This window comes from Loxodonta africana, chromosome 4 (genome assembly GCF_030014295.1).
Source record: "Loxodonta africana isolate mLoxAfr1 chromosome 4, mLoxAfr1.hap2, whole genome shotgun sequence".
Classification (NCBI taxonomy): domain Eukaryota; kingdom Metazoa; phylum Chordata; class Mammalia; order Proboscidea; family Elephantidae; genus Loxodonta; species Loxodonta africana.
In genome coordinates this window covers 9,884,183-9,896,249 of record NC_087345.1, presented here as the reverse complement: position 1 = coordinate 9,896,249, position 12,067 = coordinate 9,884,183, and the positions used below count along the sequence as shown (strand labels likewise).

The window sequence follows — 12,067 nt, the reverse complement described above, 5'->3', positions numbered from 1 at the left end:
ATACAGGAGGCATAGAACTGCCATATGGAGAGTGATACAAGGCGATATAGAACAATACAAGTTAGGTTTTTACTTAGAAAAATAGGGGTAAATAATAAGGTAACCACAAAAAGGTATAACAACTCTAAAACTCAAGATAAAAGCCAAGAAAAACGTAACGACTCAACTAGCATAAAGTCAAACACTATGAAAATGAAAATGAGGATCTCACAATTTACTAAGAAAAACGCCTCTCAGCACAAAAAAGTATGTGGAAAAATGAAATTGTCAACAACACACATAAAAAGGCATCAAAATGACAGCACTAAAAACTTATTTATCTATAATTACCCTGAATGTAAATGGACTAAATGCACCAATAAAGAGACAGAGAGTCACAGACTGGATAAAGAAACACGATCCATCTATATGCTGCCTACAAGAGACACACCTTAGACTTAGAGACACAAACAAACTAAAACTCAAAGGATGGAAAAAAGTATATCAAGCAAACAATAAGCAAAAAAGAAGAGGAGTAGCAATATTAATTTCTGACAAAATAGACTTTAGACTTAAATCCACCACAAAGGATAAAGAAGGACACTATATAATGATAAAAGGGACAATTGATCAGGAAGACATAACCATATTAAATATTTATGCACCCAATGACAGGGCTGCAAGATACATAAATCAAATTTTAACAGAATTGAAAAGTGAGATAGATACCTCCACAATTATAGTAAGAGACTTCAACACACCACTTTCGGAGAAGGACAGGACATCCAGTAAGAAGCTCAATAGAGACACAGAAGATCTAATTACAACAATCAACCAACTTGACCTCATTGACTTATACAGAACTCTCCACCCAACTGCTGCAAAATATACTTTTTTTTCTAGCACACATGGAACATTCTCTAGAATAGACCACATATTAGGTCATAAAACAAACCTTTGCAGAGTCCAAAACATCGAAATATTACAAAGTATCTTCTCAGACCACAAGGCAATACAACTAGAGATCAATAACAGAAAAACTAGGGAAAAGAAATCAAATACTTGGAAAATGAACAATACCCTCCTGAAAAAAGACTGGGTTATAGAAGACATCAAGGAGGGAATAAGGAAATTCATAGAAAGCAACGAGAATGAAAATACTTCCTATCAAAACCTCTGGGACACAGCAAAAGCAGTGCTCAGAGGCCAATTTATATCAATAAATGCACACATACAAAAAGAAGAAAGAGCCAAAATCAGAGAACTGTCCCTACAACTTGAACAAATAGAAAGTGAGCAACAAAAGAATCCATCAGGCACCAGAAGAAAACAAATAATAAAAATTAGAGCTGAACTAAATGAATTAGAGAACAGAAAAACAATTGAAAGAATTAACAAAGCCAAAAGCTGGTTCTTTGAAAAAATTAACAAAATTGATAAACCATTGGCTAGACTGACTAAACAAATACAGGAAAGGAAACAAATAACCCGAATAAGAAATGAGAAGGACCACATCACAACAGAACCAAATGAAATTAAAAGAATCATTTCAGATTATTACAAAAAATTGTACTCTAACAAATTTGAAAACCTAGAAGAAATGGATGAATTCCTGGAAAAACACTACCTACCTAAACTAACACATTCAGAAGTAGAACAACTAAATAGACCCATAACAAAAAAAGAGATTGAAACGGTAATCAAAAAACTCCCAACAAAAAAAAGCCCTGGCCCGGACGGCTTCACAGCAGAGTTCTACCAAACTTTCAGAGAAGAGTTAACACCACTACTTCTGAAGGTATTCCAAAGCATAGAAAATGACGGAATACTACCCAACTCATTCTATGAAGCCACCATCTCCCTGATACCAAAACCAGGTAAAGACATTACAAAAAAAGAAAATTATAGACCTATATCCCTCATGAACATTGATGCAAAAATCCTCAACAAAATTCTAGCCAATAGAATCCAACAACACATCAAAAAAATAATTCACCCTGATCAAGTGGGATTTATACCAGGTATGCAAGGCTGGTTTAATATCAGAAAAACCATTAATGTAATCCATCACATAAATAAAACAAAAGACAAAAACCACATGATCTTATCAACTGATGCAGAAAAGGCATTTGACAAAGTCCAACACCCATTTATGATAAAAACTCTTACCAAAATAGGAATTGAAGGAAAATTCCTCAACATAATAAAGGGCATCTATGCAAAGCCAACAGCCAATATCACTCTAAATGGAGAGAACCTGAAAGCATTTCCCTTGAGAACGGGAACCAGACAAGGATGCCATTTATCATCACTCTTATTCAACATCGTGCTGGAAGTCCTAGCCAGGGCAATTAGGCTAGACAAAGAAATAAAAGGTATCCGGATTGGCAAGGAAGAAGTAAAGTTATTACTATTTGCAGATGACATGATTGTATACACAGAAAACCCTAAGGAATCCTCCAGAAAACTACTGAAACTAATAGAAGAGTTTGGCAGAGTCTCAGGTTATAAAATAAACATACAAAAATCACTTGGATTCCTCTACATCAACAAAAAGAACACCGAAGAGGAAATAACCAAATCAATACCATTCACAGTAGCCCCCAAGAAGATAAGATTCTTAGGAATAAATCTTACCAAGGATGTAAAAGACCTATACAAAGAAAACTACAAAGCTCTACTACAAGAAATTCAAAAGGACATACTTAAGTGGAAAAACATACCTTGCTCATGGATAGGAAGACTTAACATAGTAAAAATGTCTATTCTACCAAAAGCCATCTATACATTTAATGCACTTCCGATCCAAATTCCAATGTCATATTTTAAGGGGATAGAGAAACAAATCACCAATTTCATATGGAAGGGAAAGAAGCCCCGGATAAGCAAAGCACTACTGAAAAAGAAGAAGAAAGTGGGAGGCCTCACTTTACCTGACTTCAGAACCTATTATACAGCCACAGTAGTCAAAACAGCCTGGTACTGGTACAACAACAGGCACATAGACCAATGGAACAGAATTGAGAACCCAGACATAGATCCATCCACGTATGAGCAGCTGATATTTGACAAAGGACCAGTGTCAATTAATTGGGGAAAAGATAGCCTTTTTAACAAATGGTGCTGGCATAACTGGATATCCATTTGCAAAAAAATGAAACAGGACCCATACCTCACACCATGCACAAAAACTAACTCCAAGTGGATCAAAGACCTAAACATAAAGACTAAAACGATAAAGATCATGGAAGAAAAAATTGGGAGAACCCTAGGAGCCCTAATACAAGGCATAAACAGAATACAAAACATTACCAAAAATGATGAAGAGAAACCCGATAACTGGGAGCTCCTAAAAATCAAACACCTATGCTCATCTAAAGACTTCTCCAAAAGAGTAAAAAGACCACCTACAGATTGGGAAAGAATTTTCAGCTATGACATCTCCGACCAGCGCCTGATCTCTAAAATCTACATGATTCTGTCAAAACTCAACCACAAAAAGACAAACAACCCAATCAAGAAGTGGGCAAAGGATATGAGCACACATTTCACTAAAGAAGATATTCAGGCAGCTAACAGATACATGAGAAAATGCTCTCGATCATTAGCCATTAGAGAAATGCAAATTAAAACTACGATGAGATTCCACCTCACACCAGCAAGGTTGGCATTAATCCAAAAAACACAAAATAATAAATGTTGGAGAGGCTGCGGAGAGATTGGAACTCTCATACACTGCTGGTGGGAATGTAAAATGGTACAACCACTTTGGAAATCTATCTGGCGTTATCTTAAACAGTTAGAAATAGAACTACCATACAACCCAGAAATCCCACTCCTGGGAATATACCCTAGAGATACAAGAGCCTTCATACAAACAGATATATGCACACCCATGTTTATTGCAGCTCTGTTTACAATAGCAAAAAGTTGGAAGCAACCAAGGTGTCCATCAACGGATGAATGGGTAAATAAATTGTGGTATATTCACACAATGGAATACTACGCATCGATAAAGAACAGTGACGAATCTGTGAAACATTTCATAACATGGAGGAACCTGGAAGGCATTATGCTGAGCGAAATTAGTCAGAGGCAAAAGGACAAATATTGTATAAGACCACTATTATAAGATCTTGAGAAATAGTAAACCTGAGAAGAACACATACTTTTGTGGTTACAAGGGGGGGAGGGAGGGAGGGTGGGAGAGGGTTTTTTATTGATTAATCAGTAGATAAGAACTGCTTTAGGTGAAGGGAAAGACAACACTCAATACATGGAAGGTCAGCTCAATTGGACTGGACCAAAAGCAAAGAAGTTTCCGGGATAAAATGAAAGCCTCAAAGGTCAGCGGAGCAAGCGCGGGGGTCTGGGGAACATGGTTTGCGGGGACTTCTAAGTCAATTGGCAAAACAATTCTATTATGAAATCATTCTGCATCCCACTTTGAAGTGTGGCGTCTGGGGTCTTAAATGCTAACAAGCGGCCATCTAAGATGCATCAATTGGTCTCAACCCACCTGGAGCAAAGGAAAATGAAGAACACCAAGGCCACACGACAACTAAGAGCTCAAGAGACAGAAAGGGCCACATGAACCAGAGACCTACATCATCCTGAGACCAGAAGAACTAGTTGGTGCCCGGCCACAATCGATGACTGCCCTGACAGGGAGCACAGCAGAGGACCCCTGAGGGAGCAGGAGATCAGTGGGATACAGACCCCAAATTCTCATAAAAAGACCAAACTTAATGGTCTGACTGAGACTAGAGGAATCCCGGCGCCCATGCTCCCCAGACCTTCTGTTGGCACAGGACAGGAACCATCCCCAAAGACAACTCATCAGACATGAAAGGGACTGGTCAGCGGCGGGGGGAGAGAGACGCTGATGAAGAGTGAACTAATTATATCAGGTGGACACTTGAGATTGTGTTGGCAACTCTTGTCTGGAGGGGGGATGGGAGGGTAGAGAGGGAGGGAAGCCGGCAAAATTGTCAAGAAAGGAGAGACTGAAAGGGCTGACTCAAGAGGGGGAGAGCAAGTGGGAGTAGGGAGTGAGATGTATGTAAACTTATATGTGACAGACTGATTGGATTTGTAAACGTTCACTTGAAGCTTAATAAAAGTTATGGAAAAAAAAAAAAAGAAGATGGAAGGAATACAAAGAGTCATTACACCAAAAAGAATTAGTTGATATTCAACCATTTCAAGAGGTGGCATATGATCAGGAACCAATGGTACTGAAGGGAGAAGACCAAGCTGCTCTGAAGGCATTGGCGAAAAACAAGGCTCCAGGAATTGATGGAACATCAACTGACATGTTTCAACAAACAGATGCAGCGCTGGAGGTGCTCACTCGTCTATGCCAAGAAATATGGAAGACAGCTTCCTGGCCAACTGGCTGGAAGAGATCCATATTTATGCCTATTCCCAAGAAAGATGATCCAACCGAATGCGTAAATTATAGAACAATATCATTAATATCACAGGCAAACAAAATTTTGCTGAAGATCAATCAAAAGCGGCTGCAGCAGTATATCGACAGAGAACTGCCAGAAATTCAGGCTGGTTTCAGAAGAGGACGTGGAACCAGGGATATCATTGCTAACGTCAGATGGATCCTGGCTGAAAGCAGAGAATACCAGAAGGATGTTTACCTGTGTCTTATTGACTATACAAAGGCATCTGACTATGTAGATCATAACAAATTATGGATAATGTTGTGAAGAATGGGAATTCCAGAACACTTAATTGTGCTCACGAGGAACCTGTACATAGACAGATCAAGAGGCAATTGTTCAGACAGAAGAGGATACTGACTGGTTTAGAGTCAGGAAAGGTGTGCGTCAGGGTTGTATCCTTTCACCATACTTATTCAATCTGTATGCCGAGCAAATAATTCCAGGAGCTGGACTATATGAAGAAGAACGGGGCATCAAGATTGGAGGAAGACTCATTAACAACCTGCATTATGCAGATGACACAACCTTGCCTGCTGAAAGTGAAGAGGAATTGAAGCACTTACTGATGAAAATCAAAGACCACAGCCTTCACTACGGATTACACCTCGACATAAAGAAAACAAAAAGCCTCACGACTGGACCAATAAGCAACATCATGATAAATGGAGAAAAGGTTGTAGTTGTCAAGGATTTCATTTTACTAGGATCCCAATCAACACCCATGGAAGCAGCAATCAAAAAATCAAAAGACTCATTGCTTTGGGCAAATCTGCTGCAAAGAACCTCTTTTAAAGTGTTGAAGAGCAAAGATGTCACCCTGAAGACTAAGGTGTGCCTGACCCAAGCCATGGTATTTTCAATCACATCATATGCATGTGAAAGCTGGACAATGAATAAGGAAAACCTAAGAAGAATTGATGCCTTTGAATTGTGGTGTTGGCCAAGAATATGGAATATACCACAGACTGCCAAAAGAATGAACGAATCTGTCTTGGAAGAAGTACAACCAGAATGCTCCTTAGAAGCAAGGATGGCAAGACTGCGTCTTACATACTTTGGACATGTTGTCAGGGGGGATCAGTCCCTGGAGAAGAACATCATGCTTAGTAAAGCACAGGGTCAGTGGAAAAGAAGAAGACCCTCAATGAGATGGACTGACGCAGTGGCTGCAACAATGAGCTCAAGCATAACAACGATTGTAAGGATGGCGCAGGACCGGGCAGTGTTTCCTTCTACTGTGCATAGGGTCACTATGAGTCAGAGCCAACTCAATAGCACCTGACAACAAAAACAACAACAAAGCCATTCATGTAATGGCCAGTTCAGAAAGGCAAATGTGACCTGGGAGGGTGGCAAGGAGACTGGTGTCCAAGCAGACAGGACCAGGGCTGGCCCTGCAGCCCACCAAGGCTGCCCTCCCCCTGCACTGGAGTAGGGATTGTTCATTACGGTCCCCCAACCAGAACGTCAGGTCTTGTCTATTTTGTTCACACTGTAACCTCGCTGCCTTGAACCAGGCCTGGCAAATGATAGACATTCAGATATTTGCTGAATAAATAAATGAGGGCTTATGAATTCATCAAAATTACATGCAAAAATATGTGAACCTATTCGGGGGATGGGGGGGCAGAATCTGATTCCATGAAATCTAAGGAATCTGAGGCCCAAACACAGGTCAGTAAACACTGCTGAGTTTCATCACATGGCTGGGAACACCAACGACCAAGGTTAGGTGAGCAGGGCGGTAAAATCACACAGCAAGCGCTAAGGGACAGTAGAGCTTTCCTACAAAAGAGAAGGCTCCTCCGGGGCTGGCCACCATGTAATCAGTCACCGGCTTAGCCATGGGCAGTGCCCAGCCTTTACGCCTGTGGTTTGAATCCGGGTTGCACTTTGCAACTAGAGCCCCAGGTGAAGGAGGTAGCAAAAAGAAGTACAAGAATTGGTTAATAAAAACAAAACAAAACAAAACAAAACACTCACTCACCCTGAAGGCAGCCCAGGAGAGACAGGTCCACCAGGGAGTGAGCTGGGATAGGGACCCTCAGATCACGGAGGAGTCCAGCGGAATTCCTTCTGGCCCCTCGAATGTAAGCCCCTTCTGGGCCCCCCTGAGGCCTTAGACACGCCCCTGGTTTACACCTGGTTTGGATCCTGGGCTCCCAGCCTTGCTCCCAGTTGACAACTCAGCACTGCCACCCTGGGGACTCCCTCTCACCAACATGCCCTGACCCAGGAGACACGCGGGTGGCAGGGAGAGAGCATAAACCAAAACACAAAGCAGGAAAGAGACAACAAGAAACACACGCTGAACTACCCACCCCCTCGATAAACCAGAAGCCAGCTGCCATCAAGCAGACCTTGGCTCCTGGCGACACCAGGCGCGTCAGGGCAGAACTGTGCTCCTAAGGGCTTCCAGTGGCTGGTTTTTCGGACGCAGATCACCAGGCCTTTCTTCTGAGGCAATTCGGGGTTGACTTGAACAGTCCAGGGTGCTAACCTTCTGTATGACCCAGGTACTCCTCCCCTCCAGAGAAGGACCCTTTTTCAAGATCAATAAGGTCCCTAGCTCCCTAGATGACAGTACTTTTGGCATACAATGACTGACGAAAGCAAGACAACAAAAGATTACTGTAAATTCAAGATTTAAAATAAATTGGTATTTTATTAATCTTAACCCCAGCATCATTTATATACCAAACCCAAACCAAACCCACAGCCATCGAGTCGATTCCGACTCACAGTGACCCTAGAGAACAGAGAACTGTGCCATAGGGTTTCCAACGCTGTAATCTTTACAGAAGCAGACTGCCACATCTTCCTCTCATGGAGGGGCTGGTGGGTGCGAACATGGACCTTTCAGTTAGCAGGCAAGCGCTTAACCACTGCGCCACCAGGGCTCCTTCATTTATACAATAACATATAAATAGAATATGTGTGTGGGGAAGGGACTTGTGGGCACAGACCTGAGTGAGTGGGTGCTCCCTAACTTCCTGGGGAGCCAGGGTCCCTGTGGGGGGCTACGGGGGCACTTAAGAGAAAACCTTGAGACAGAGCTGGGTCTGAAGAGTTGTTAAGCTCCTCTAAGCCTATTCCCTTGACTGTACAATGGAAACCAAGAGTGTGTCCCAGGATGTTGGGGACTCTGAGGCAGGAGGATAGCCATGCTACATGGTTCTAAGCACCACATGTCCCAAGTGCATGACATACATGCACCCACCTAATCCTTATACCAAGCCTATCTGGTACACATTACCCCCCATTTTACAGGTGAGGTAACTGAGGAATGTAAGTAACTTGCCCAAAGTCACACAATAAACTGCAGAGCTGGGATTTGAACCCCAACCACCTGCCTGCTGGGTTCCACACACACCTTTAGGCACATGGCCCTGGGGCTGCCCCATGGCCAGTCCTCAACACAGGATCAACCCTGTCCCACTGCTCCTGAGAGAGGCCCCCCTGCAGGTGCCAGGTCGAGGCCCAGAGCAGGCCCTCCTCCAGCAGCAGGAGCCTACAGAGGGACCTGGGCGCAGGGCCTTTGTGGATCCCAGCCACTCACCAGCTCTACCCCCAGCAGGAAGCCCCTCCCTCCCACCCTCCCTCATCACTCCCAGGAGTTCCAAGGGGGCAGACAGGAAGCGTCCTCCAAGGCTGGGCTCTCTGGCTCCCCCAGACACACTGCTAACATGAAGCTTTCACAGGGCAGGGATTTCAGGAGGTTTTCGTCCTCTGCCTCTTGTTCGTAAGAGGGCATGTTATTTTAAACTATTTCTAAATTTCGTCAACCTGCAAGTTCCTGCTAGCAGTAGCAGACAGAAAGCACAAGTCTAAAATAGAAATTCTGGAGATGAGCACAAAAAAAAAAAACCCTCAAGGAAAGTGACTTGTCTGAGCTTTAAAGGGATTGGACAAGACACCACACTGATTTAAAAAAAAAAAAAAACCCTCAAGGACTTGCCTGTGTTTAAAGGGAAGTGACAAGACAGCCCACAGATCAACTTCAGGCCCACACTTGCATAAGGCAGAAGGAAATGAACCCAAAAGGAAATACGAGCAGCACTAATGATGAAATAAAAAAGGGTGAGTCTGAAATTTACTATAACAGCCCTTTAACTCAGTCTTCATACAAGGAGACACCTATCACTCCATTGATTCACCAAGTTAATTTTTTCAAGAAGAAATTCTACTTACACAACCAGACAAAATAAACTGCAGGAAGATGTAAATTGCTTTGGACATAATTCCTTTAAAAAAAAAAAAAGTTCCTTTAGATAAGTTAAATAAGAGTGGCACATAACACCCAGAGGTGACCGATGAGATATTTAAGTGAAGTGCCCCACAACACCCCAATTCACGGTAAGGATCTCCAATCCATGGTGTTGTTAGGTGCCGTTGAGACCATTCCAACTCATAGCGACCCTATGTATCACAGAAGGAAACACTGCCTGGTCCTGAGACATCTTTACAATCCTTGTTACGCTTGAGCCCATTGTTGCAGCCACTGTGTCAATCCATCCTGTTGAGGGTTTTCCTCTTTTCCACTGACCCTGTACTTTACCAAGCATGATGTCCTTCTCCAGGGACTGATCCCTCCTGACAACATGTCCAAAGTATGTAAGACGCAGTCTCGCCATCCTTGTTTCTAAGGAGCATTCTAGTTGTACTTCTTCTAAGACAGATTTGTTTGTTCTTTTGGCAGTCCATAGTATATTCAATATTCTTCGCCAACACCACAATTCAAAGGCGTCAACTCTTCTTCGGTCTTCCTTATTCATTGTCCAGCTTTCACATGCATATGATGCGATTGAAAATACCATGGCTTGGGTCAGGCGCACCTTAGTCTTCAGGGTGACATCTTTGCCCTTCAACACTTTGAAGAGGTCCTTTGCAGCAGATTTACCCAATGCAGCGCATCTTTTGATTTCTTGACTGCTGCTTCCATGGCTGTTGATTGTGGATCCAAGTAAAATGAAATCCTTGACAACTTCAATCTTTTCTCTGTTTATCATGCTGTTGCTCATTGGTCCAGTTGTGAGAATTTTTATTTTCTTTATGTTGAGGTGTAATCCATATTGAAGGCTGTGGTCTTTGATCTTTATCAGTAAGTGCTTCAAGTTCTCTTCGTGGTAAGGCTCTCCAATCCACGGTAAGACCCTCCAATCCACCGTAAGGCTCTCCAATCCACGGTAAGGCTCTCCAATCCACCATAAGGATCTCCAATCCACCGTAAGGATCTCCAATCCACAGTAAGGATCTGGATGGCAGACCCAAGCGTTAGCTAGGTAAATTCTCAAATTTTCCTGTAATCTAGACATTGTCAAACCCAGCTTGTTTATCCATCAAATAACCACCTCCACTCCTCCAAAAGCAGATTTCAGCTCAGCCTTCCTAACTTTGTCACCCTGCTTCGTGAAAGTGGCAGGAGAGAGGGGGTACAACTTGGCAGAAAGAAAAGAGAACGGCTGAGCCCCCACATACAAACCATTCCTCAGCCTCTACCCCACCCTCCGAATTACTTGCACTCTTTGTGTTCTCGAAAATTCTTTTTCTTCTGCCTGGAATGCCCTCCACCCCACCCCCAACCATCACACTCTGTCCATCAAGAGAATCAGTTCAGCAATGTAGGCCCTTCCCATCCTCCCAAGGTCGTGGTGGCCAGAGAACCATCCTTCTAGCCCCATTGTGAGGTCCTGCTTCTGTGGGACTCTCAGGCTAGGCCCAGGTCTGGGAAGCAGAGGAAAGCTGACGGCTCACGACAGACAGAAAGAGGAGCCCTGGCACCCCATTCAACTCAGACTAAAGTTGGGTCAAGGGCTGCTAAGGCCTCGTGCTCCATCATCAGTTACAAACGTTCAGGCTTGAAATAAACTGGCCCCGTTCCAGGCCATGCCACCCAGCCAAGTTAGGCAGCTAAGCAGCGGTTTCTCAGGGACATGAAATGGGAAGCCTGGAAAAGACAAAGGAACCCTAAGTGTACGTGTCTCTGGGGCTTGGCAGTTACCATCCAAAGGAGTCCTGGTGGCGCAGTGGTTAAGCACTTGACTGCTAGCTGAAAGGCTGAACCCAACAGCTGCTCCATGGGCGAAAGATATGGCAGGCTGCTTCCGTGAAGATTTACAGCCTTGAAAACCCTATGGGGAACCTGGAAGGCATTATGCTGAGTGAATTAGTCAGATGTAAAAGGACAAATATTGTATAAAACCACTATTATAACATCTTGAGAAATAGTATAAACTGAGAGGAACACATTCTTTTGTGCTTATGAGAGGGGGGAGGGAGAGAGGGTGGGAGAGGGTTATTTACTGATTAGATAGTAGATAAGAACTACTTTAGGTGAAGGGAAGGACAACACTCAATACAGGCAAGGTCAGCTCAACTGGACTGGACCAAAAGCAAAGAAGTTTCCTGGATAAACTGAATGCTTCAAAGGTCAGTGGAGCAAGGGGGGGGGTTTGGGAACTATGGCTTCAGGGGACATGTAAGTCAATTGGCAAAATAAATTCTATTAAGAAAACATTCTGCATCCCACTTTGAAGTTTGGCGTCTGGGGTCTTAAATGCTAACAAGCGGCCATCTGAGATGCATCAATTGGTCTCTACCCACCTGGATCAAAGGAGAATGAAGAACAC

At 43.1% G+C, this 12,067-nt stretch overlaps 1 protein-coding gene across 1 annotated transcript in view; it reads right to left on the bottom strand.

Moving 5' to 3' along the window:
- PACSIN2 (protein kinase C and casein kinase substrate in neurons 2) overlaps positions 1-12,067 on the bottom strand; it is a 176,594-nt gene that overhangs the window by 153,249 nt on the left and 11,278 nt on the right. The window lies entirely within an intron of this gene.